Below are 25,755 nucleotides of genomic sequence, written 5' to 3'. Positions count from 1 at the left end.
TTTGTTGCAGCAATGGAAACAGATGACATCCCCCTCCTTGGTGTTCTCATATGTAGACTTCTATTACACTACCTCTAAAGTGTGTTTCGGGAATGGTAGTAGTTGTATTGAATGTTAATGAGATGTACTGTGTCTGAAAAGTGCTCTGCGGCCCAACACGTTGAGAAATTCCTAGATTATATAACTTGAACAATTCTCCTTACCAGAAGACTCCTCAGATGGGGACTCTTCCAGGAAAGAATATATCCTGCAGCATTTGCGAACTTATTTGACAAATGAACCCCATGTGACATCAAATCATAGGAGTACTGTCCAGCAGCAATACTTTGGGGAACATTTTATTAGATCAGTTACTCTTGGTTTTTCTGGCCATTCTTTATTGGTTTCTTTTGCAAGGTCCTGTTTTTCTGACCACCTTTGAAACACTGGTGTTCCCTAAGGCTCCCCTGGATGCCAATAGTCTCCCCTCTGTTGTTTACTTTTCCACTCACCATCTAAAAGTCACCTAGTCCTACTGATTCTAGTTTTAATTAATTAATTAATTTAAATTTTATTCTTTCTTTTTTTTTTTTTGGCTGTGTTGGGTCTTCATTGCCACGCAAGGGCTTTCTCTATTTGCAGCAAGCGGGGCTACTCTTCGCCGTGGTGTGCAGGCTTCTCATTGCAGTGGCTTCTCTTGTTGTGGAGCATGGGCTCTAGGTGTGCAGGCTTCAGTAGTTGTGGCAGGTGGGCTTAGTAGTTGTGGCACACAGGCTTCGTTGCTCCGTAGCATGTGGGATCCTCCTGGACCATGGCTTGAACCCATGTCCCCTGCACTGGCAGGCAGATTCTTAACCACTGCACCACCAGGGAAGTCCTGATTCTAGTTTTTCAATTTGTCATGAATCTGTCCTCTCCTTTTGGTTCCCATTGCCAATGCAACTGTTTTAGTTCATACCTTCATCTCTTCTTCCTGCAGAACAGCAACAGCCTCCTAGCAAGCCTCATCAAGTCCCATCATCCCATCTCCTCATTTGCTTCCCTACGACTAACAGGTATCTCCTGAATACCCCTCACCAGCCTCACCATCCCTTTTATCCCTTCTGGACATGGCTAGACCTAGCTTGGAGGGACAAGGGCTGAGTAGCCATGAATGAGGATTGGGATACAAAAATAAAGGAGTTGGCTTGGACTTGAGGAAACAGAATGATGTCTAACCAAAGAGAAGAGTTAGAATAGAGTCATAATAGTCAAAGTGGATTCCTCCATGACTGTCTCAATCAGAAGTTGACGTCAGGACAAACTTTATGGACAATATAGGTAGGAAAAGTCAAAGAGAGGAAGAGGAAGCAAATAAATATTTAAAAGGATTAATGCAATCTTCCCTGAGAATCATTATATTAATTTTTAGTTTTCCAGGAACTTTTAAATTCTCACTTAGTATTTTTTATCCCAAAGGTTAAAAGTTAAGAATGTTTTCTAGAGGTTAAACAGTTTCTCAAAGTTAAAACCACAAAACAAAACAACTCTTTCATGGGTAAAATATTATGTTTGGAAAAAACATTGGTACCTGTTAAAGAATCAAAAACAGCAATTCTGAGGTGTTCTACGAAATTCTAAATAGTTGCCTCAACAGGCTTGATAAAGCAAAGTAACCTCAAACAGCTAAAACAAATTGGAATTTCTTAGTCTAATTTCTCAGACAGAATAGATAGTGGGTGAAGAGAGTGAGGACAGACCAGGGCAGCCCAGCAGAGTAAATGTAAAAACATGTTTGGGCTGCTTATCTGAAAATCAACAGAAGTATTTAGAAAATACTGCTCAGTGAAAGGAGCAGCTGATGGGAAGCCAAAACAAATGTGGACATTGCCCCCTAACAAGTGTTTGAGATTGCAAACTTGGAACGAAAGCCTGGAAAAAACAATAAATAATGGGAAGGAAAAACAAGCTGAAATGCAATGGGCACCAACTCTGCAGCAGTCACCCATTATGCAAGGTATTTTAGGTTTGCCTCTCTGTCTCTCTTTCTGTCTGCTTCTCTCTCCCTCTCTCTCTCTCAATCTATTCTTCAGGTTTACAAAGTAATTGCAATAGCACACCACAGCTAGAGAGAAGCCTACGCACCACAACAAAGAGCACATGTGCTGCAACGAAAGATCCTACATGCCTCAACAAAGATCCCATTACCGCAGCTAAGACCAGAAGCAGCCAAAAATAAATAAGTAAAAAATAAATAAATAAATCTTCAGAAAAAAACAAAGTAATTGCAATACAATTGACATTGAATAAACTACACATATATGAAATGGGTTTTGACATATATATACAAGCATGACACCATTACCATAATTATGATGACATACACTTAACCATTCCCCAAAGTTTCCTTCTCTTCCTTTATAATCCATCCCTTCCCAGGCAACCACTTGTATACATGGGTATCCTACTTATGAGAAGGCATCCTGTAAAATAAAATCTGGGTGGGCAACCTATAAATGTAGAGTAGACATATGCTTACCCTCCCAATGGTGAAATTGTCTAACCCAAAACAAAATGGTAGAAACAGCCATTTTTTCCCCTTTTCAAAATTTGTGAGTGAGTCACTTCCACGTATTTGGTTTTGTTTTCCAGGCCTCTGTTTCTTAGACATATTTCAGAGGTATGAACTATAAACTTCACCTGTACACAGAGGTGTCCCAATAGTCTTATTTGGTTTACGTAGAAATGATTTACTGTACTCTCTGAGGTTAAAAGTCTTTGGGGGTCAAAAGTCAGTGCTAGAACTAGTACAGAGTATAGTGTCCTCCTTTTCCCTGGATTGGTGAAGATCACCCCTGGATTTCACATTTTTCACATCACCACTATTGAGAGTGGGTTAGAGGGAGATATTATGTAGGAAAAAAGGTCATCAAGTTCATGTACATTTATTTACAATATTCAAATTCAAAGGAGTAGAGGAAAATAGCCACTGCTAAAATTTCCATGATTTTCTATAGCAGAAAAAGACACAAATAACTAATAATCAATGATTTAAAAAAATGAATAGCTTAGTATTTATTGAGTATTAACTATTCTAAAGCAGGAGGCATAACTCTCCCAGACTTCACACAATACTACAAAGCTACAGTAATCAAAACAGCATGGTACTGGCACAAAAAAAGACATATGGATCAATGGAACAGAATAGAGAGCCTGGAAATAAACCCACACACCTATGGTCAATTAATCTTCAACAAAGAGACAAGAATATACAATGGGGAAAAGACAGTCTCTTCAGCAAGTGGTGCTGGGAAAGTTGGACAGCCACATGTAAATCAATTTAATTATAATACACACTCTCACCATATAAAAAAAATAAACTCAAAATGGCTTAAAGACTTAAACATGAGACATGACACCATAAAATTCCTAGAACAGAGCGTAGGCAAAACATTCTCTGACATAAATCGTACAAATGTTTTCTTATGTCAGTCTCCCAAGGCAATAGAAATAAAAAGAAAAATAAACAAATGGGACCTAATAAAACTAACAAGCTTTTGCACATCAAAGGAAACCATAAACAAAATGAAAAGACAACCTACAGAATGGGAGAAAATATTTGCAAATGATACAACCGACAAGGGCTTAATTTCCAAAATATACAAAGAGCTCATACAACTCAATAACAAAAAAACAACCCAATTGAAAAATGGGTAGCAGACCTAAATAGATATTTATCCAAACAAGAAATACAAATGGCCAATAAGCACATGAAAAGATGTTCAACATCTCTAATTATTAGAGAAATGTGAATCAAAACGACAATGAGGTACCACCTCACACCAGTCAGAATGGCCATCATTAAAAACTCTACAAATAATAAATGCTGGAAAGGATGTGGAGAAAAGGGAACCCTCCTACACTGTTGGTGGGAATGCAAGTTGGTATAGCCACTATGTAAAACAGTATGGAGGCTCCTCAGAAAACTAAAAATAGAGCTAACATATGACTCAGCAATCTCACTCCTGGGCATATATCCAGATAAAACTCTAATGCAAAAAGATACATGTACCCTTATGTTCATAGCAGCACTATTTACAATGACCAAGACATGGAAACAACCTAAATGTCCGTCAACAGATGAATTGATAAAGAACATGTGGTACATATATACAAAGGAATATTCAGCCATAAAAAGAACGAAATAATGCCATTTGCAGCAATATGGATGTGACCAGAAATTATCATACTAAGTAAAGTAAGCCAGACAGGGAAAGACAAATACCATATGATATCACTTACATGTGCAATCTAACATATGACACAAAGGAACCTAGCTATGAAACAGAAACAGACTCACGGAGACAGAGAACAGGCTTGTGGTTGCCAAGAGGCAGAAGGTTGGGGGAGGGATGAAGTGGGAGGTTGGGGTTAGCAGATGTAACCTATTATATATAGAATGGATAAACAACAAGGTCCTACTGTATAGTACAGGGAACTATATTCAATATCCTATGATAAACCATAATGGAAAACAATATTTAAAAAAGAATGTATACATATGTATAACTGAATCACTTTGCTGTACAGCAAAAATTAACACTTTGTAAATCAACTATACTTCAATAAACAAAGTATTAACTGTTCTAGAGTAGAATGTGTGGTGTCCAGTAGTACCAGCATAAAGACAATAGGCTGTTACTAGACCCATGGATGAATTAGGCTCTTTTAGGTTTAAATCTAATTTCCTAAGTCTCTGTGGTATTCTGAGCATCTAATTGTCTCTCCCAAATTTCCCAGGAGTAAAATATTGACTTGTTTATCAGTCTTAAAAACATAAAACATGTCGAGCTTACAAGTTCTTGCTTTCCTCTATGTGACGGCCAGCGACCACACCTAGACCCCAGTGCACCAACATGTTCTATTGCGCATGAGAAAGACCAGGTCAAAGAATAGAGAAATAAAGTTACAGATTTCTCACCATGTTCCCTGGGCAAAATAACTTAGATCACAGTCTTTAATGATGGCTGCTAAACACCATAATCTGTATCTCTTAGAGTCACTGGAGGTATAATGAGAAAAAAGCGGTGTCAAAATAAACTTCCTATAGAGACAGATGCTGAAGCAGAATAGACACGTGCAGTGTGATGATGAAAGGGCAGGGATCAAGCTGCGGTTACAACTAAATAATGACTATGCTTTTAAAAGTGTGTAAGAATGACTTTACATGTTTCTTTGTAATTTTCAAAACATTTAGACCCTCAAGAAAGGAAATGCCATTAGAATATATTTTAATGATTTCTAGTCTTGAAGAAAGTGGTACATCTACAAAAACACCTCTGTTTCAAGTTAAATGGGGCTTGCGTTTGTTTTGAAATCTTCATTCCATTTGGTTGGAACTGACCACCACTACTCAAGCATTTAAGTGACTGTCACTTGCTTTGTTCTAGGATTTGGATGTGGATGAGCCTGTGATTCTTCCTTCTTGTATATGTTTTCATCCATCCCTCATCCCCAGAATAAAATAGAAACCCTTTATTTTAAAGACAGATCAGTGCAGTAAAACCCTTAATCTTGAGCTAATGAAGGAGCACATTGGCTTGGGCATTATACAAACATAAAATGATGCCATTTGGGGGATGCTCAGAGAGGAGCACCTACTCGATAAAGAGAAAATCAAATATTTCGAGAGAAAAGTCAGCTTTGGGTGTACAGATTATTCATTTGCGCAGTTTTGAGTTAAAAAAATAAATTTCCTAGGTCCCCAGTTAAAAACTATGGTGACACATGCTGCGGAGCGGCTGCGCCCGTGAGCCATGGCCACTGAGCCTGCGCATCCGGAGCCTGTGCTCCGCAACGGGAGAGGCCACACAGTGAGAGGCCCGTGTACCACAAAAAAAAAAAAAAAAAAATTATGGTGACAAATATGTAATAATTGTTGTACAGTAAGATGATGCTCATGTTTTTCATATGAAGCAGATTTATATTGTTCCACCCAAATTAATGTAGCATTTTCTACAGAAAACCTAAAAACTGTATTATAGATTCAATCCACAATTTATTCAGTCTCTTTGTTCCTTTCCACTTCCATTGCTATTCATTAAATATGAGCCTTCACTGCCTCTTTCTTGGGTGGTTACAATAGTCTCTCAATGGAGCTGACAATAGTTTCTCAAGCGAGCTGTCTGTCTGTCTCTCCACTGCCTTCCCCTTTTCCAATTCATCCTATAAACTATCCTTCCAAAAGAGTAACTTTCCTAAAGCACCAGGTTATCACACTCTCAGTGAAAAATCCCTTAATAGCTACTCATCTGCTAAGAAATAAGTCCGAACTGCTCAGCATGGCAACCAAGGCTCTCCATCATCAGGCTGGAATCTGCTCTCCCAGCCTGACCAGTCACTTTTCTTCAGGAACCTGGTGCCACAGTCAAACTGAGCCCTGCTCTAGAAACATGCCCGGCCTCGGCAAGTGACTTCACCATGGGACAAACCCTGTCCTGGTCTGGAAGGTCTCTTACCCTCCACCCAAACCTCATTATGTATGTTTGTTAGCTTCTTGAAGGCTAGCTCAAGTAGAATTATTTTCATCACTTTCCTCAGCCAGAATTAATCTTACACCTGTCTGCACTCCTGTGCTATTTTGTTCATTTCCCTATTATAGTACTTATATTCTACCTTATCTTTTATTTATGTATGTCCATGACTGATATTTAGTTGTAAAGGTCTAACTTGGTGTTCATTTGTCCATCAACTAATGCAGATATTTTTGTGTATATGGGGTCAAAAGTACAGAACAGGCTCTCCCCAGGTTTGACTAAATTGACCTTCAAGAATACAGTTTGCTTTCTCTAATCTGTCACATCAAGTCCAAGGTTAAAAAAAACCTGAAATAATAGACAAAGATATTTACTGTGGATAATAAATTATCCCATGTTCATCATTTGGTGATTATTCAAGAAGGGTAAGGAGCATGTTTTTTTTTATTACTTTGTTCCTAGTACCTGTTATAAGAGAATTCAATTCTTGTTAGTGAGAAATCAATAAACTTGGGATAAACGCTTTTCTTCCCCATTGACTACAAGCTTCTTGAAGGCAAAAACTGTGCCGTTCTTATTTGTAGCCCTCACAATGCCTATGTGCCTTGCACACAGTAGGTGCTTACTAAAATTTTGTTTCACCATTTAGTGAGTGGGGTCAGCGCTTTGAAAAGTCTATTAGTTTTATGCGGTGGTAATGAAATAGGAATAATGGAAGTAATGAAATGTGGTAATAGAATAGAAACAAAAAATAATGGAAAGTGACAGACCATTTTAAAATGTCAATAATTTTGGAATTTTAAGTCTCCTCTATCAAACTTCTGGCCAGAACTCTAACAAGGAGCTAAAACAGCTGATTTTGGCTTCTCTGTATTTTCCTAAAACTACATATTTGTTAATATCAAAAAAAAAAGTGATGAAATACACCATCAAAAAAAATCTCTGAAGGTTAAGGGTAAAAAACATGAAACCTCCAATCTAAATAATCAGATATCTACCCTCAACAGTTTCATAAATAAGAGGAAATATTTATATTCCCAAATATAAAAAATGCCAGAGTATATTTATTTATACTGAATAAACATGAAATGCTTACTATAACCTCTTTACTTCTTATTCCATCCTGAACTGATGAAAATTTTGCTGTAGACCAATACTAGGGATTCATTTTTAGCAGACCCCTCAAATACAGGTTGCACACTCTTAGTTCAATATTCCTATTCTCTGTGGACAGAGAAGTGTTGCTGTAAGAGAAAAATAGGCATCAAACACAGATCCAAATCACCTTTTCTTAGTTCTTCCAAATGTTTGATTGCCTTCCCTACTGATTTTCTATTAACAAGTAGATTCATTTCTCTTACATCTGTGTCCTCATCATTTTTTGCCTATTTTATTATTAATTGAACGAATGATGATTATACTCTTCTATACAAGATGTTCTAGTCTCTCTCTTCCAGTTTTATCACAGTTCTCATTTTAAATTCTGTTTTCCACAATGCACTTAAATAAAATTTTATAATCTGCTTCTCTATTCTATGCTACCTCTAGATTAAAAGGTAACAGGATATTAAAAGTGAGTACTTCCTGCCTCAGTTTTGCTGAGCTCTAAATGCTGAATTATAAATAATTGCCAACTTCCTTCACGTTGTATAGCAAAATGCTAGCTCATCAGTACAGCATTTGCAAAGAAGCAAGCTCCAGATTGGTACTGTCAGCAATTATCCAGGCCTCCCACTCTCACAATCTACGTAGATCAATATTAAACAGTCCAAGAAACAAAATATTTGTGGGGAGGGTGTTGAGGTGCTTTGACAATTCTCCACTGGGAAAAGAAGGTTGCTTTTTCCTTAGCCAAGTGATAGATCCAAGTGGGTCAATGAGCAGCCCCCTAGGAGAGTTTGGTAAGTGTCTCTTGGAAGGAAGGCTGGACAGAGAGGGACTGTTTCAAACACTAGCAGAGCCAAGGTCTTCTTGCTCTGTCTTTCTCTCTCTGGTTCTTCTCTCTTGCTTTCTCTGATGAAGCAAGCTGCCATGTTGTGAGTAGCCATGAGGCAAGACCCATATGGCAAGGAACTGAGAGTGGCCTTTGTGCAACAGTCAGCATGAAACTGAATCTTGCCAACAACTACTTGAAAGAGCTTGGATGAGGTTCCCTTCCCAATAAGGCTTTAAGATGAGACAGCAGCCCCAGCCAACACCTTGACTGTGGTTTTGTGGGAGACTCTGAGCCAGAGAAATCAGCAAAGTCATACCTGGATTCTGGAACCACAGAAACTGTGAGATAATAAGTGCTATTGTTTTAAACAACTAAGTTCCAAGATAATTTGTTACATAGCTGTAGATAACAAATACACTTGGGAACCAACTCTGGACCCCATGAATGGGATCTGGTCTGAGAGTGTCTTAAAAAGGGATCTCCTTGCAGAAGAGCATCTGGATTGATGAGTGAAACCCCCCAGGAGAGGGATGACCAGTGGAAGAACAAGATACTAGCAGGGAATCTTAAGTAGGCAGCCAGAGGAGGAGAGACACTGCCTGAAGCAAAGGAGTTGGAGAAGACCTTGGTAAGTTGGGGTGGAGAGTATGCTGTAAAGAAACAGCAAAAGTATCCCATGAATGAAAAAGTCTGTATTGTCCAAGCATTATACCAGAGAGCACTGATGCCAAATTACAACTGTACCAGTCACGTAATTCCCTGGCCACCTGGGCTGGACTGTAACGGGCGTAGAAACAGCAGCTCAGGGACCAGAAAGCTAGGCAAGATAGGAGGGAAGAATCCTCTAACCATGCCCCTTTCCTGCTGCAGGTTTCCAGCAGGCCTGAGCTACTACATGGGAAAAATGTTCACTCCAAATAAGCTTTTAAGTTTTGATATTTGACCAGATGAAACTGGAATTATTTGATAATTTGCTTAGGGTGAATCCTTAAGTGCTTGAAAATGACCACAGGACTTTTTATTACCATAAAATGATTGATGAGAAGATATGTATCCTGCCTGACACTTTGTCCATGGTGGGGACCAGCAGATGCATGAATTGAGTTTACAGTCTTGGCACTGTGATGGTTTGGGCAGAATAAGTCTTTGTTGTGTGTATGGGGGGCTGGGGAAAATATCCTGTGCAATGTGAGATGTTTAGTAGCATCCCTAACCTCCACCTACTAGATGTCAATAGCATCCCCCCTGTTGCGATAGCCAATAATGACTGGAGACACTGTTAAATGTTCCCTAAGATGGGGTGCAGGATCATCCTTAGCTGAGCACCACTGGTTTAAAAGAAAGTAGCAAAAAAAATAATTTCTGTACTTCTTCCTTGCCAAGCCCAGTTTGATCAATAAGCTGGTTATGGGAATCAGATGGAGAAAGTGGAGGGTAACTCACTGGCTCTCCAGGACCTTGCCTCAATGAAGTTCTTAGGAAGTGGATTTGCCATCTGGCAATAAGAACTCATAGAAGATACATGTCTATGCATGGATTGAAAAAATGTTTCCTGACATATAACTCTTAAAAACTAAGCAACCTTTCCCCTTTGCATTAACTACATTCCTTTATAGTCAGTTCTTGGCAAAAGAGACTCAATTCTGAATACATACCATCTCTCCAAATCCTGTCCTCAATCACACACACGTGTGATGCATCATGTTATTAAGGTTTGACTTGGACAATGCAATATTAGGCCTCAAAAAGAAGTTCAATTGGTGTGCTGACTGCACAGTTCTGCACGTTTCCTAAAAATTATTGAACAGCCACTTAAAATGAATTAATTTAATGTTAGGTAAATTATACTTTGATAAAGCTGTTAAGGGGTTTAAATAGCAGGAAGTCAGCCCTTATATTTTTGCATCTCAGCAGGTCTTCTAGATATTTATTCGTTCTACTGTATTTGAAGATACGTAATACTTTGCCTTGATTACCATTTTTTCCACTAAATCATTGCTTTCAGAATTTATTACAACTCCTTGAACTTAGCTTGTGGCTAAACCCTCACACACTGATACTGCATTGCTGAGAAAATTTCATTTTGAAAAATTGGAAAGGGAACCGGTCCGCTCATTTTTATTTGATTTCAGTTATTGCTGGGCTGCTAGGTGGTCTCAGGCTCATTTTTTCTCCACATATTGAGCTTAGATCTCCAAAAGGTTATTTTTCAAAGGGAGATTTTGCAGGTAACCAGCATGTTATATAGAATGTAATATTTGGGGCCTGAGGAAAGAGCATCGACTCTGTAAACACATTCCACAAAAGCTCACCTTCTACGAGCTCAGCTGAAACAGTGCAAATGATCTGCTTGGCAAAGATCATGTCCACCAAGAATAAAAGTGATTGGTCTTTCTGACTTTGGCTTTCTAAATGGATTAGACAATTCAGCCTATGATAATCTATGTTACCTATCCAGGAACAATTAACTGGAGCCTAAAAATTTCTTGATTTATTAATTTGACAATTTGAGTAAACTAATTAATGAAAAAGAAGCCAGGAAAACCTGAAGGTAAGTGTTATTAAGTTAACGACGTGTTTTCATTTTCATGGCATTTTAAACTTTTCAGTACATGTTCATATTTACTATGGCAATTATGCAGGTTTTGTCCGATTTTAAGATGATGGAAGGGATACAAAAAGCAGATGAATTCATCAGGATTACATGAGGAAAACACTAGCCAGGATTCAAGCATTTGCTTCCTGGTCTGCTCCAAGGGTTTCTTAAAACACATTTACTTTTTCTGATAACAAATTAATTCATGTTAATTGTAGAAAAATATGTAAAATATAGAAAGTGCAAAGAAAAAAAGTTACTCATCATCACCTGTCAGTGATGAGAACTCAGTCTCTTATGCCAAGAAACGACCATAAAGTAATGTAGCTAGTACAAAGGGAAAAGGCCTAAGTTCCTAAAGGTCATATGTCAGAAAATCTTTGTTTTCAATCAGTGCATAGATATGTATCTCCTATGAGTTCTTCTTGCCAGATGTCCAATCCACTTCCCAAGAACTTCCTTTAGGCAAAATCCTGGAGAGCCAGTGAGTTACTCTCTACTTCCTCCATTTGATTCCTATAACCAGTTTATTGATCAAACTGGGCTTAGTATATGTACAAGCACAGAAATAACTTCGTAATGTTTTTACTACTTGCCGTTAAACCAATGGTTCTCAACCAAGGGTGATTTTTGGCTCTCAGAGGACATTTGGCAATGTCTGAAGACATTTTTGGTTACATCTGGGGGAAGTTCTACTATCGTATCCAGTGGATAGAGGTCAGGGATGCTGCTAAATATCCTCCAACATAGAGGACAGTCTCCCAAAATCCACAACAAGAATTATATAGTCAACAATGTCAACAGTGTTGACGGTGTTAACAGAGATAACTGCTGTTGACATCTCACTGAGTGTCCGTCAATATCTTTTTTCCTCTCTTGATCCCTTCTTTTCTTTTTCCTTCCAAAAATTATAATCACGCTGGTCATTCACATTCAAATCCCATATTTTTTTACTTATAATTAAATTATAAATATTTCCTCATACCATTATTCTTCAAAATGGGATGTTTAATGCTGCACACTATTCTATCATGGGACTTACTCCTTACTGATATTCATCAGTTTGTATTTCCAGTATTTCAACATCATAAATAATGTTAGTACGAATGTTCTTGACCATAAATCTATTTCCACATCTCTAATGATCTTCTTTGGATGGATTCCTAGAAGCACAATTACTGAGTCAAACTAGATGAATGTTTTTAAAGCTGTTCCTCTTCTTGCCAAATTGCTTTCCCAATTAAGAGTCTCTCCAGCAGTGTATCAGAATACTCAACAGGCCTGCTCTGCTTCTACTGCATCTTGCTGAATTAAAATCTGATATGCTAACACTAACACTTATATCTTATACTCTAATGTGACTTAGAGGGTACAAAGCACTTTAACAACTATTCTTACAGCTGACTAATGTGAGGTAGGAAGCTTAGGTACTACTACTCACACACCCCAAGACCCATATAAGGAGCTCTCATTTGAAAGAAGTGATCTCAAGGTTACATGGATTAAACAAAAACAAAACCACCAAAAAACCAAAAACAACAAAAAGATGAAGAAGGCTGAACCAGAACCAAAATCCTATTTTCACTCTGTGCTCTTTCCACTGAACCATAAAACGTCATTATCATTGAAATACCACAACTGCCAGTTCAAAAGATGAATTATTTGAACATGAATATGCATACACTTGAGCCAGTCAGGGATTCTGGTCTTCAGATTCTCCAACACTTGGCTAACATGTGTTTCCCTACCTGCCCCCTTCCAGCAGATGGTGCTGTCTCTCCAACATTTAAATTTGCTACACAGCAAATTTATAACTTGACTGATTTGAGCAGGCCTGCGTAAGGCTGTTCAATGAAGTCTACTCTGCGCACTGATATTATTGAAATTGCTCACAGGTCCAAAACTGAACCTGAAAATGAGACAGCAGACTTCAAATACAAAACCAGTCTTTGCTCAGTGTTTAAAGAAATGTGTTTTCGGGGGTACTGAGGGCAAATAAACGATGACTCACCACCTCATAGCAATGATGTATTAAACCAGACCTTTTTCCTAAAGACACATAGGTAAATGTTTTTGGGGAGGCAGTGGGAGTCAGAGGTGGGTCTTAAACAGGGTAGTTATAAAAAGATTACGAGTCATTATAAGACTATATTTTTCTTATGATAGCTTCACAGAAATGTTGGTAGAATATGGATTGGATGGCTGGGATATTAGCAGTGACTCATTTTCCAAAATAATTTAATGTTAAGATAGAAGAAGCAGCACAATATGTCCTTTTAGGCAGCACAATGGAGATAAATTTCTTACTGTCAATACAGGTTAGAAGTTCTCTTCAACACAGTTAGGATTTGGAGGAGAACAGCACCTTTCCTGTTTACAGTGTGGAACCAAGGCCAGCCTCATTTCTCTGAAAACAGCGTCAGTTTAGGTGAGGGATCAGTTTCAGTTAGGCATTTTATGATCCTCTCATAACTAGAAAAGAAAAAGACTTTGAAAAAAATGAAACACCTTAAAGCTTAAAGCTCCCCCCACCTTTAAAAATCAATCTATAAACAGCATATCTCAAACAACTATTATTAATACACACAGAAAAGTCATCCTTCTTTCAAGGAGACCAAACATGGTCCATAGGCTGCTGGTATAGAGACTGCCGACCAATAATTTTGACAAGAGATCACCTATAATGGTTTCCTTCTCAAATCTGTAACTTGACAAGAAATGGAAATAAATTACAGATGTGGGTTTGGGGGCTTGTGTGATCTTCAGAGTGAGGTGTCCCCAAGACCAAAGTGAGACAAAGCATTTGTAAAATATTTCAAGTCTAGCCCAAACTAATGTATTTGTTCATGAAGTTATCTGTATTTATTTGTAAAGGTTTCTGGTTATATAATTCAGAGATACTACTGTATGTACCATATTCTTTTGCAAAATCACATGACTACATGTGATTCCATAGAGAGACTCACCAGAAAATGAAAGGTAGGCTCTCCCAAAAGGCAGCATTTGAAAAAGAGGCAGGTAGACAGCAAAGGCAGAGCTACGTTTTAGATCTTAAAACACCCTGGAAAAAAAGCTACAACTTTTTCTTCATGTAGTACTGCTTCAAAGAAACATAGGGGCACTTTTTAACTCAACTCACATCCTGGTCTGGGACTTCAATAATAGAAGTTAACAACCAGAACCATTTTTCTATGACCTATTATTTTTAAGCAGCTTTTGAAATTTTTGTCGTAATTTAGTCTTCTGCACATCCATCTGATGCTGTGTTGCTCCTAAACACACTATAACTGGTGGGAAATATCAGTCCCAAGTGTGCTTAGGGAAGGCATTTTAAGGACTAGATTTTCAAAGTTGTCAGCATCCTTGCAGATTTGAGATCGCAAATACCCACACTGCAAGAACATGTCAACAAAATCTTCCAACCAGAGGAGACCTGTGTTGACAGCTCTCCCTACTGCAGGCATTGGATTTAATCGGAAAATTTCCAGCTTAAAGGTTAAGTGCTAACCTGAAAATGCACCACATCTAAGGAAATTACATTTCAGGTAACATGAAAATTTATTCTAGTATTCTCCACGACTGTCATAGTTGAAGGGCTCAGCCTTACTTATCAGGGTTTTATACTATAAGTTATTACTGACAAACTGAAACATTTTCCTGTTCATCATCACTTTGTATCTGAATTTACTGTACTCTAGTTCTTTTCAAGGGATGTTGAGGGGGCCAAAGAAAAGTTCTCTTATTTGGAAGCTTGAGAAAGAATGTCTCCTTACATTTTACGGAAATTCAGATGTACTTTCATGCTATTATGTTCTGCACATAAGAGGTGAAAATACATTAAGCTGCACATAAGACATTACTGAATGCTCCCTGAATGATATTGGTAAATGCCATCCACAAAGTAACTGTCGGACAGTTCTGTAGGCCAACAGACAACATTTAATGAAATTCATAGCATGAGAAAAGGTAAAGGAATCTCAATGAAACTAGGAAAAGCTTAAAGGCATCCAAATCTTCCGTTTTAATTTTGTAACTTAGAGAAGTACATCAAGGTTTTCTCATGGAGATGAGAAAATATGTTGTTTGTTTGTTTTTTTGTGGTACGCAGGCCTCTCACTGCTGTGGCCTCTCCCGTTGCGGGTCACAGGCTCCGGACGCGCAGGCTCAGCGGCCATGGCTCACGGGCCCAGCCGCCCCGCGGCACGTGGGCTCTTCCCGGACCGGGGCACGAGCTCGTGTCCCCTGCATTGGCAAGCGGACTCTCAACCACTGCGCCACAAGGGAAGCCCAGAAAATATGTTTTATTATACACTTTCTTGGGCTGCCAGCTTCCAATGGTTGGTTTAATGATCTCTGCTATTCGCAAGGACTTTCTGAATACTTTTCTCCTGTATTCTTCCTTTCAGTGTTTCTCCAAGGCTTGGGCACAGAGTCTGAGGTGCCCCATTTTATACATAAAAGGGAGATCTGGCAATGTCACAGCACCTGATAGGACCTGCCAGCCAGAGGGCTTTAGGGCAAAACCCTAAAAGCAGGCACAATCAAGTGGGTCTCTTGTCTCCTTTTGGGTATCGTCCATTCCCCCCTAATTTACACTATTTTGTCTATTTTTAGCTTGGGAGCAGCTTTCTCACCTCCCACTAATTAATAGTTTCTAATAGCATTTAAATGCAGTATTTTTCTTTTTATGAGGAGCTTTCCTGAGACATCTCTTAATTCCAAGATAATGAATACACTGCTTGGAAGTGTAGAAACTATTTTGGAGCCTTTAATTCTTTCTGAGTTCTTATGACTTCAAACAAATTGCTCCCATTTTTGCGGGTCATCTGGATATTTAGCTGTTAAGGCAAAATCGGAAGAACGTGAGCTTCGGGGTCAGAGAGATACAACTGGGATGAAATGCCTTTTTTTTTTTTTTGTAACTTACTAGGTATGTGACATTAGGAAGGAGCTTTAATATCTTGGAGCCTCCGTTTCTTCATCTGTGAACTGCAGATAATGCTATCTGCAGGATTGCAGGCTGAAGCTCTATTAGAGATATTCGGACTTGTCTGAATAAACCGGGTCTCCTCACCCCTTTTAAAAAATCACTTTCTCTCTTCAATTCTTACTAAAAGGGTGATCCTAGGAACAGCTGGATTTCATACAGGTGATCTCGACCCTCTGGCCAAAGTGAGACAGCAATGTGGAAACGTGACACCAAGAGAATGCACCTAGGGATTAAGTACGGCCTATTACAGTGTCTTTCTTGAAAATTCAATCTAAAACACACATGCCAAATATAGTTGCGACAATATGGAGCACTGGAACTCTGTGACACTGACTATCAAATGGGGTTGCCTCTCTATTTACTTCACTGGGTCTGGCAGCTGGATCCAAAGGAAACAAGGCAAACCTGAGCCACGGATGACAGGAGGCTCTGAGAAACATGATCTCAGAGAGATGTGGGAGAACAAAGCAGGTACGTGGCAAGATGATGAAGCGAGGATCATGCACCCTCATGAGAGACCTGGCTGACCTTTGCTCCTTGCTCTTGGGTATCTGAGAGGTTGCCCTGACAATTAACCATACAGATGATTAATCATATACATGTTAATTTTTAATAATCAAAAATTCTAGCTTGAATGTGTTTCAGTAGCTTGCAACCAAGCTGTCCCTAAGAAAAGCCCTCAGTTCCTGTTCTGGCACAGCACAATATATGATAAAAATTACTATGATTCCTAGTTGACCAGCCAACAATGGCTTCCTCCACATTCCAGGAAAGACCCAGCACATGTACAGGAAAGAAAGGATTCTACATCCTTGTGGTTTTTCCAGCCATATTCACAAATGGTAGAAAGTAGCCTCTTGGTTTACTTAGTTGATATCTGATAAGTTCCAAGAGTCTTCAAGCATTGACTTCTTTTTTGTATCATCTCTTAAATATAATTCTTCCTCATACTTTTTCATGTCTTTGGAGCCTAAGCTATACGATAATAGTGTTTTACAAAATCACAGGTTCTGGATGGCCCTTGAAGACAGTTCTATCCAAAAGCGTATGTTCCACTGGGTCCTGGCTGAGTTGCTATGGCTGGCATTGATAACTGGAAAGTCTATTGTTAATACAGTCAGGGAAAAATTGCTTCCTCCCACGGTTTTCTGGCACAGAACCCTTTTCTTACCAAGAGCTTCTCTAAGGGCTTGAACATGCTTAAAGAATTTTTTGTGTTTTGTTTTCTTTAGGACGCGCTTTTGCTGTCCTCCTCCCCAGCCCCTCGGTCTAGCCTTTCTTCCCTGTATACAATTAGAATTAGCCCTCAATATTTCAGCTCTTCAGTCTGTCTGGTACAAGAGAAATTGTGGAAACTTAAGTATCAACCACTGGGTGTACATATGATTTGCTCTTCACAACAATTTTTTGAGGTAGATATTTTTATTCTCATTTTACCTGTGCAGCAACTGAGGCTTAGACAACGTAAAAAGAGAAAGTACAGATTCTAAACATAGTAAACGGTGGAGTTGGGATGCAGTATCCTTGGTTTTCCACAGTTTCTCTTTCTATATTTGTTTAAGGGTGGTGGGAGAAATGAAGAGATCCACAGGAGACAATGCAGGACAGGGGTGGGGTGAGAAAGAACAAATTAATAGATAGAAATATAGTCACATTTGTAAAGTACCTAGCATAATGCCTTACACTGAAAGCATACAGAAAATGGTAGCTATTTAGTATTATCTTTTTCAAAACTGTAGTTCAAGAATTTGTCCATGTTGTCACTTAATGCAGATTATGTAAGTTCCTATGTGAGGATTCAGCAATGCCATGGAAATTGTTTCTCTGAGTGAATTTTTATACTTTCCTTTATCATCATTATGTTTTTCTTACAATTGTTTTTTGATTATTAAAAAATAACATGTATATGATTGACTTATTTCATTTATTTAAATCTTAACATTTAAGCCACAGTGTGTTAATATTTGAATCCACAATAAACAAAAAGTTAAGGATAGAGCAGAGCAGCACACATTCTTATTAATGTTACATTAGGAGGTGTTAAGGAATGAAATGCAGGATTATCAAGGAGCGATGAGGTCCTGTGACATAACTGTGTGGCTGTTTTCTTGTAATGAAATATGATTTCAACTCAATTAACTTAAATATCGAAAGTGGTTTCCATAAATACTTTGGCAAAAGCAAGAAAACTGTTCATTTTAAACAGTCACTAAAACCAAGACAAAATCTTGCCAATGTGTTTGGTTGAGATGTGGGAGTTGGGAGCAGGAAAAGCAGAATAAAGGAAACTAGCTGCAGGAAAAATACAACACACACATTTATATGTATCATATGCAACAGTCAAAGCAGAGAAAATGTAGATAACTTTGAATATTGGGGCTCCAATAACCATATTTTCCAAGCTCTGGATTGGATAAAGAAGCATAATATTCACTTTGCCCCAAAAGTAATTTTTTTAATGTAAAGAATTGTTTTCTGCCTTTTATGAGTTTTATAAGGATAATAATAAGCAAGGCAGCTTTGGGAAGACAATGTTCAGACTCTGAAGAAACTTATGCTCAATAGGGTTTCTGGTGTAATGATAATTATAGTAAATGCATTTAAATGCATGTATAAGTTATATATTTAAGAATAATTAGAAATGCATTTGAAAAAACTGTAAGAGTAAATTTTAAAAACTATTTTGTGATTGCACTGAAGTAATATAAAAATGCAAAGGTTATGTAATTTTAAGACAGTGTATTCAGAATCCATTAAGAAAATGCACAAAGAAAACAAGTCCATAATTAAGAAATAAGAATGGCTTCATAAATGTGAGCTCTTGATGACTAAAACTGATTGGAGACAGAACCCAGAAAATAGAGCTATGACAATAAGAGCAATAACAAAAATAAAATGAAGTTTGAAGAAAACATTTCATTTAAAGACGTGAAAGGCAGGACTGATCACTATTTTACTCTTTTTGTTTTCTGTGCTATAGTTTTTTTTTTGCAGCATAGAGAATGATCAGAAAGAAATGGAAAAATGAGCTCTCTAAAGAAATGTGTATTTTCTCCAAATGACAAACCTTTTAATATTTTCACCAATGCTTTTTAGATTTGTAAAAAAATTTTTAAATCAAATTTTTGTAATAAACATTGAAGTTTGTCTATCCCATATATTTGGGAGTTTCTAGGATAACGACCATAAAATTGAACATTCTACTTGATGCATAAAACTTTTTTTTTTTAAAGCTTTTTAAAAATATTTATTTATTTATTTTTTGCTGCATTGGGTCTTTGTTGCTGTGCACAGGCTCTCTCTAGTTGTGGCGAGTGGGGGCCACTCTTTGTTGCGGTGCACAGGCCTCTCATTGTGGTGGGCTTTCCCGTTGCAGAGCACGGGCTCTAGGCGCACGGGCTTCAGTAGTTGTGGCTCGCAGGCTCAGAAGTTGCAGCTCTCGGGCTCTAGAGCGCAGGTTTGGTAGTCGTGGCGCACAGGCTTAGTTGCTCTGCCACATGTGGGATCTTCCTGGACCAGGACTTGAACCCATGTCCCCTGCATGGCAGGCAGATTCTTAACCACTGTGCCACCAGGGAAGCCCACATAAACTCTTTTACTAAACTTAATTCCTAAAGTTACGGAAGCTACAAAACTGCATTCCCCAGCTTCCACTGCTGTACCAACATGCTGGATATTAAAAAAACTTCCCCTGGCTGTCCAAAACATGTATTTGTCAAAATCTTTTTATAAGTGTACCAAAATCCTTGGAATACACAAAGCAGTATCAAGATGTGCTGAGTCCCAGGTAGACTCAGGAATAAAAAAGAAGGCACAGTTGAAAAATCTACAATATGGAAGGATAATGAGAGGATTCGGCAAGAAAACATAACATTTGATGATTCTAGGATTATGCCTGGGAAAATCAAAGAGCATTTCAAGTTTGCTTTATAAGCATAAGTGACAGTATTGGGGAAAAAAATAGGTGTTGGAATCAGCTAGACTTGGGTTCAAACCCCAGTTCTATCGTAAGCAATTTATTTAGTCTTTCTTAGCTTCAGTTTCCTCATCACTAAATAGGAATAAAATATGATCTCAGGGCTTCCCTGGTGGCGCAGTGGTTGAGAGTCCGCCTGCCGATGCAGGGGACATGGGTTCACGCCCTGGTCTGAGAAGATCCCACATGCTGCGGAGCGGCTGGGCCCATGAGCCATGGCCGCTGAGCCTGCGCATCTGGAGCCTGTGCTCCACAACAGGAGAGGCCACAACAGTAAGAGGCCCGCGTACCGCAAAAAAAAAAAAAAAAAAAAAAAAAAAAAAGATCTCATATGGTTGTGAAGATTAAAATAAACAATACATGAAATATATATGATGTATGCATTAAATGTACTTGCAATACATTTGTAATATGTTAAGTGTAACTTGCAAAGTTATTATGATGGTGAATTTGGGCTATTTACTCTAAGAGTATCAGTTTTCTCAACTTCTTCATCCTAAAAATGAGGTATTAATAATACCTACCACCATAGACTTGGAAGAATCAAACAGGATAATGTAGGTAAAATGACTACTACAATAAAATTCCTCTTTCCCTCAGAATAAATGTCAAATATCTTTGTTTCTTTTGCCTGTGTGTGTCTGTAATGAGGAGGCGTGCTGCTGAAGTACATGGGAAATGTAATTTACATGTAACTAGTGGGAAATTTAACCTGAGCTTTTATGAATTGTGGCATACAATGACCAGAGAAAACAACTGGGTAATCATGGGCTTATATAAATTTTGTAGGAGAGACACTGGCAGTCTAGAAGACCTTTCCCAAGGTATCAAGTTCTTGGAAAATGAAATGCAAATCCTTACAAAATCCTTCATAGTTGGACCCCAATGTACTTCATCACCTCATCTTCCATCACTTCCCTATGCCCTACTTTGCAACTACACCACAGTCCCCATCCCATCCCTTTCCACCCACTGTATCTCTTATCTACCTCATTAACTCCCACCCACTCAATGGAAATATTCTTTCCTATGAAGATTTCCCCAATTCTCCAGGCAGATATCTTTTCTAGGCTTATAGAACACTGACATTTTGAACATACCCCCATTTTAATACTTACTGGGTTGTATTTAATTAGTCTGTTAATTGATTTGCCTTCCCCACCAGACTTTGAGCATCTCAGGGGTAAAGGATTCAATCCATTTTTGGAACCACGTTAGTGCTTACTCCAGGCTAGGTACCATGGTGCTCAATAAATGTTAGATGAAGTGAAGAATGAATCCTGGGGATAGTTTTAATGGCAAGGCTGACTTGCACAATTATCTAACATATATATATATATATATATATATATATATATGAAAAAAATACCATCTAAACAGGAAGTTGTTTACACTTTACAGGTTGCCTGTAAATATACCTAAACTTTGGCCTGTGCATACTGAAAATGCATGATATTATCCATTACCATTTTGCTGCACCTACTTTGCATCTTTCCCTCACCAATGTGTGTCCTACATATTTGTCTGGGTCACTGGCCACTAGGAACTCTGACAAACTAATTATATCTAATAGTCTGATTCCAAGAGTAGGTAGACACTTAAATGTTTTCTGGATGAGACTTAAACATTATCTTGTTTATATTTGTGAACTTTTTAAAAAGAAAAAGATTTTCCCCCCAAGCATGATAAACGCTCCACATCCTAGTATCTTTAGGTATGCTGCTCATTCAAATCAGTAACCCATTTCCAAATTTCCTCTAGCGTGCTTCAAAGCTACAAAGATTAGGAAAAGGAGTATTAGCGGTCCAGTTATTGACAGAACAAAAGACCTGCAAATACTTGTGCATCTATGCACTCCCTTCCTTCAAAAGCTTTCTGATAATGCCAAAGACACCTGGCATTGCTTTAGCAATAGGATTAACTTTGGCTGCAAAGACATAGGAGAGAGAGCTTTCTTGGGGTGACTGCTCCATGGAAGTAATTTTATAATTTCCAGTCTTCAGCCTCCAAGGGTTTAAAACTTGATTGTATGGCATAAATGTACTGTAAGTTCAATAAATGCAGTAAATGGGTAAGTAAATAAATGCCTAACTGTACCAAACTTCAAATGTGAACAACAGTATTGCTTTGCTTTGATTCTATGTTTAGGAACTTCTAAAACAAAGCAAAACAAAAACTTCACTCAACCCCATTCACTAAAATCTGTATGAAGACCTCCAGCCACAGAATTTTCCATTGAGGGAGAGAATTATGTCCATCCTCTGTGAAATTTGGCAAAGAATGAAATTCTGTACTCTATAGCTCTTGACAGAATGTTTAATTAATCCTTTGGGATCAGACAAGGAAATTCATGTTGAACTGGTAGAAATGGGACACCTCAGCGGGAAAGCAACTGATATATTCAGAGACCACTAATGGGTTAGCGGAGGAGTGGAAATCAGAACTGAAATAGTGTGATCACTACTAGGCTGCTGGGTGATTTGCCTAATGGTTCAGATGAACTGAAAGCTACAACCTTTACCCCTCAAAAGTATTCGTGAGACTTCTGTATCACACAAGTCTCCTCCTATGCTTAGAGTTCTGTTGACTCAGTAAACAGATTTTCATTATGACTCAATGAGATACACAGTCCACCCTCATTATCCGAGAGTTTCATGTCTGCGGATTCAACCAACTGCAAACTGGGTAGGTTGAATATGTGGATGCAGAACAGGGGGATATAGGACCAGCAGACACAGAGGGCCAACTGTATTCATAGTACTACATAAGCTGTTTTATATAGAAGACTTGAGCATCCACAGATTTTGGTACCAATCTGTGGGGGATCGGCTTCTGGAACCCATCCCCCACGGATACCGAGGGATGACTATACTCTTTGCTCAGGACGAGAGTTGTTCTTATAGATGAAGTAAACTAAGATCAACCTCATTTGTACTCAGCTCAGCTAACTCCAGGCTTTAGCATCTAAGAGGAAATTTAAGTAGGATTTCTGTGCCATAACTCACATGTCAAGATCTTCCAGCCTTTAGCTTCCCAGACCATACAAAAGATACATGTCTTATCACCAGTTTTTAATCTCTACTATCTCAAAAGCCTTCGGAAACAAATCAGCCTGTTGCATCAATTACCATACTTTTGTTCAACATTAACACAATGAGGAAATATGTCATGAGCTGAAAATAGTTTTAAAAGAATTAATGAACTTGTTTTATTATACATTTTGATGAAACTTCACCACATGGCATGAGTTGATGAGATAACTTCATAATTATACATTTCAAAATGAAAAAGTTTTAAAAGTGGTTAGTTAAAAGTGGATAGATAGGCATAGAAACAGGCACTAAGCTTGGAATCAGACTTAGGTTTCATGTTATTCTCTCGTTTCTCTTCTCAGCTTGGCCACAAACTATCATCTTTGGGCAAATCTGTTAGGTACCTCTCCCTCAGCGTAGCCATCTCTAAATGACAAGATTTATTTATGACTTTAAAATCAATCTTTTGAGGATCTAAATTGTAGGAACTATACTGGAATCAGTAAACATGGTAATTTTTTATATTATGTTATTCCATAACAACTTATGGAAAAACCCGAATGAACCTTTTGGCCAACACAATATTTGATTTCATTCTTGCTAAAATAACTTTGCAACATATTACAGACAGAAATGTCCAAAGTTACTGAGACATTACAAATTTTCCTGCAAACAAAGAAATCAAACCAACCAAACAAAAAACCGTTAAAAAAATTCACTAACAACATTCTTGAGTTAAAAGAAACTGAATACATAGCATAGTCCATTGACTCTTTTGTACAGAAACTTCACCAGAAAAGAAGCCTCGAAGTGTGACTGACTGAAAATGTGGCCATCTCTAAACAGAAATTTGAATGTTTACCAGGTGGACTGTGAAATCCTCTTTCAAAGTTCCTGGGGCAGGAGGGCTCCAGCAATTGTATCCGTGAGCCCTTGTCACTCTCGCAGGTCCTGCAGAAATCAGCTGAGAGCCTAACTAGACTCTCAGACTAAAAGCTATCAATGTTTTGGGAGGGGGTTGCTTCTAAAGAACTCCCTTTACAATTTAATAAAGTTCAGAAATTTGACCTCTTAGTTGATTTCTGAGGATTTGTTCTCAAATATGCTACTTTCCTATGAGAAACCTCTTCTATGATAATTTCTCAGTATATTCTGTCCAGTAAGTAAGCAGAAGTTGAAGACCACTTTCTGGACTTCTAAATGTTCTGGGGTGGGGAAGAGGACCTGGGGCTGCATCACTATAATGGTGTAAGGGAGGGCTGGGCAGAGGGACTAAAGTGCTCTGTGATTTTTGTTGTGAGTTTTGAATTGATGGGTGAGGGTGCATCAAAAAATACAGAGATCTGGACAGATTCCAAAACAGCAATTCAAACATGTAGTAACCATGTCATCCCCACTTCCTCAGGTTCTGTTCCCTTCTCAGTTTACTGAGCCCTGAGCCCGCTCTACTCAAGGCACCAATGACTCTCTGTTGCTAACTCCTGCATGCTTTATGGGAGTTACCTTCTATGAGCCCTCCTCACATCTGCCCCTGCTAACCGCAACGTCCTCCTGGGTGCTCTCTCTACCTTTGGTAAATATGTCTCCATTTAATCATGCTTTTCCTTCTATCTCTCTGCTGATTCTTTCTCATTCTTTGCAGATTACCTGTCCTCTGAACATTCTTTAAATAGTGATGCTGCCCATTTTCAGCCCCCTTCATATCATGAAATGTTGCCAATTATCAGTAATACTACTCCTTTCTCCCTCTACCAAGGTGTCTCAGCAGCTGAAATTCCATCATTAGGCATTTGTTTCTTTATGGTTTACCTTGTGTAATGCAATAACTTATGCAAGAGATACCTTATTAAACTACTAATGGGTTAAAGTACACCTGCTTTTCAGAGCCATTCTCCTCTGTGAAAGGTGGAGGCATCACAAATAATGGCTATTTCAAAGCAACTAAGTAAGAAGGGGAAGAGAAGAGTGAAAGGGTGGCACAGAACACTAAAATGAGCTTTGTTTCCTTTACAGTTCTGTTACCAAAATTCTCACCAAAGTGATTGTCTTGATGATAGAACTTTTCAAAGTGAGCAAGAGTTTCCACCTCCTCCTGCTTTGCTAATTATCCAAGAGTCCCTGAAACTTCTCTCAGAACTTGATAGTACTTCCCCACCTTTTCTCACATACGTTAATTATTCAGCAAGATTAATGAGTTATCACTTGATTTCAGCAGCACAGCAAATATTAGTCAGCCCAATTGCTTAAAGAAATACAGGATCTGAAAAGCTGCAGAAAGATTTACTTTAATGATTCAAGGAACAGTTTCTTAAGATAAATCAACAAATCCCTAATTGGGTTATAGTGATCAGACACACCCACAAGGGTTGATTTTGCCAGTGAAAGACTGGAAATAAGCTCAAAATGGATTAAAGACCTAAATGTAAGGCCAGAAACTATCAAACTCTCAGAGGAAAACATAGGCAGAACACTCTATGACATAAATCACAGCAAGATCCTTTTTGACCCACCTCCTAGAGAAATGGAAATAAAAACAAAAATAAACAAATGGGACCTAATGAAACTTCAAAGCTTTTGCACAGCAAAGGAAACCATAAACAAGACCAAAAGACAACCCTCAGAATGGGAGAAAATATTTGCACATGAAGCAACTGACAAAGGATTAATCTCTAAAATTTATAAGCAGCTCATGCAGCTCAATAACAAAAAAACAAACAGCCCAATCCAAAAA

The 25,755-nt window shown here is 38.3% G+C and overlaps 1 protein-coding gene across 7 annotated transcripts in view; it reads right to left on the bottom strand.

Moving 5' to 3' along the window:
* TRPM3 (transient receptor potential cation channel subfamily M member 3) overlaps positions 1–25,755 on the bottom strand; it is a 519,386-nt gene that overhangs the window by 316,605 nt on the left and 177,026 nt on the right. The window lies entirely within an intron of this gene.

This window comes from Pseudorca crassidens, chromosome 7 (genome assembly GCF_039906515.1).
Source record: "Pseudorca crassidens isolate mPseCra1 chromosome 7, mPseCra1.hap1, whole genome shotgun sequence".
In the NCBI taxonomy this organism is placed as follows: Eukaryota; Metazoa; Chordata; class Mammalia; order Artiodactyla; family Delphinidae; genus Pseudorca; species Pseudorca crassidens.
The sequence above is the reverse complement of the archived record's forward strand: the minus strand, read 5'-3'. Positions and strand labels throughout refer to the sequence as shown.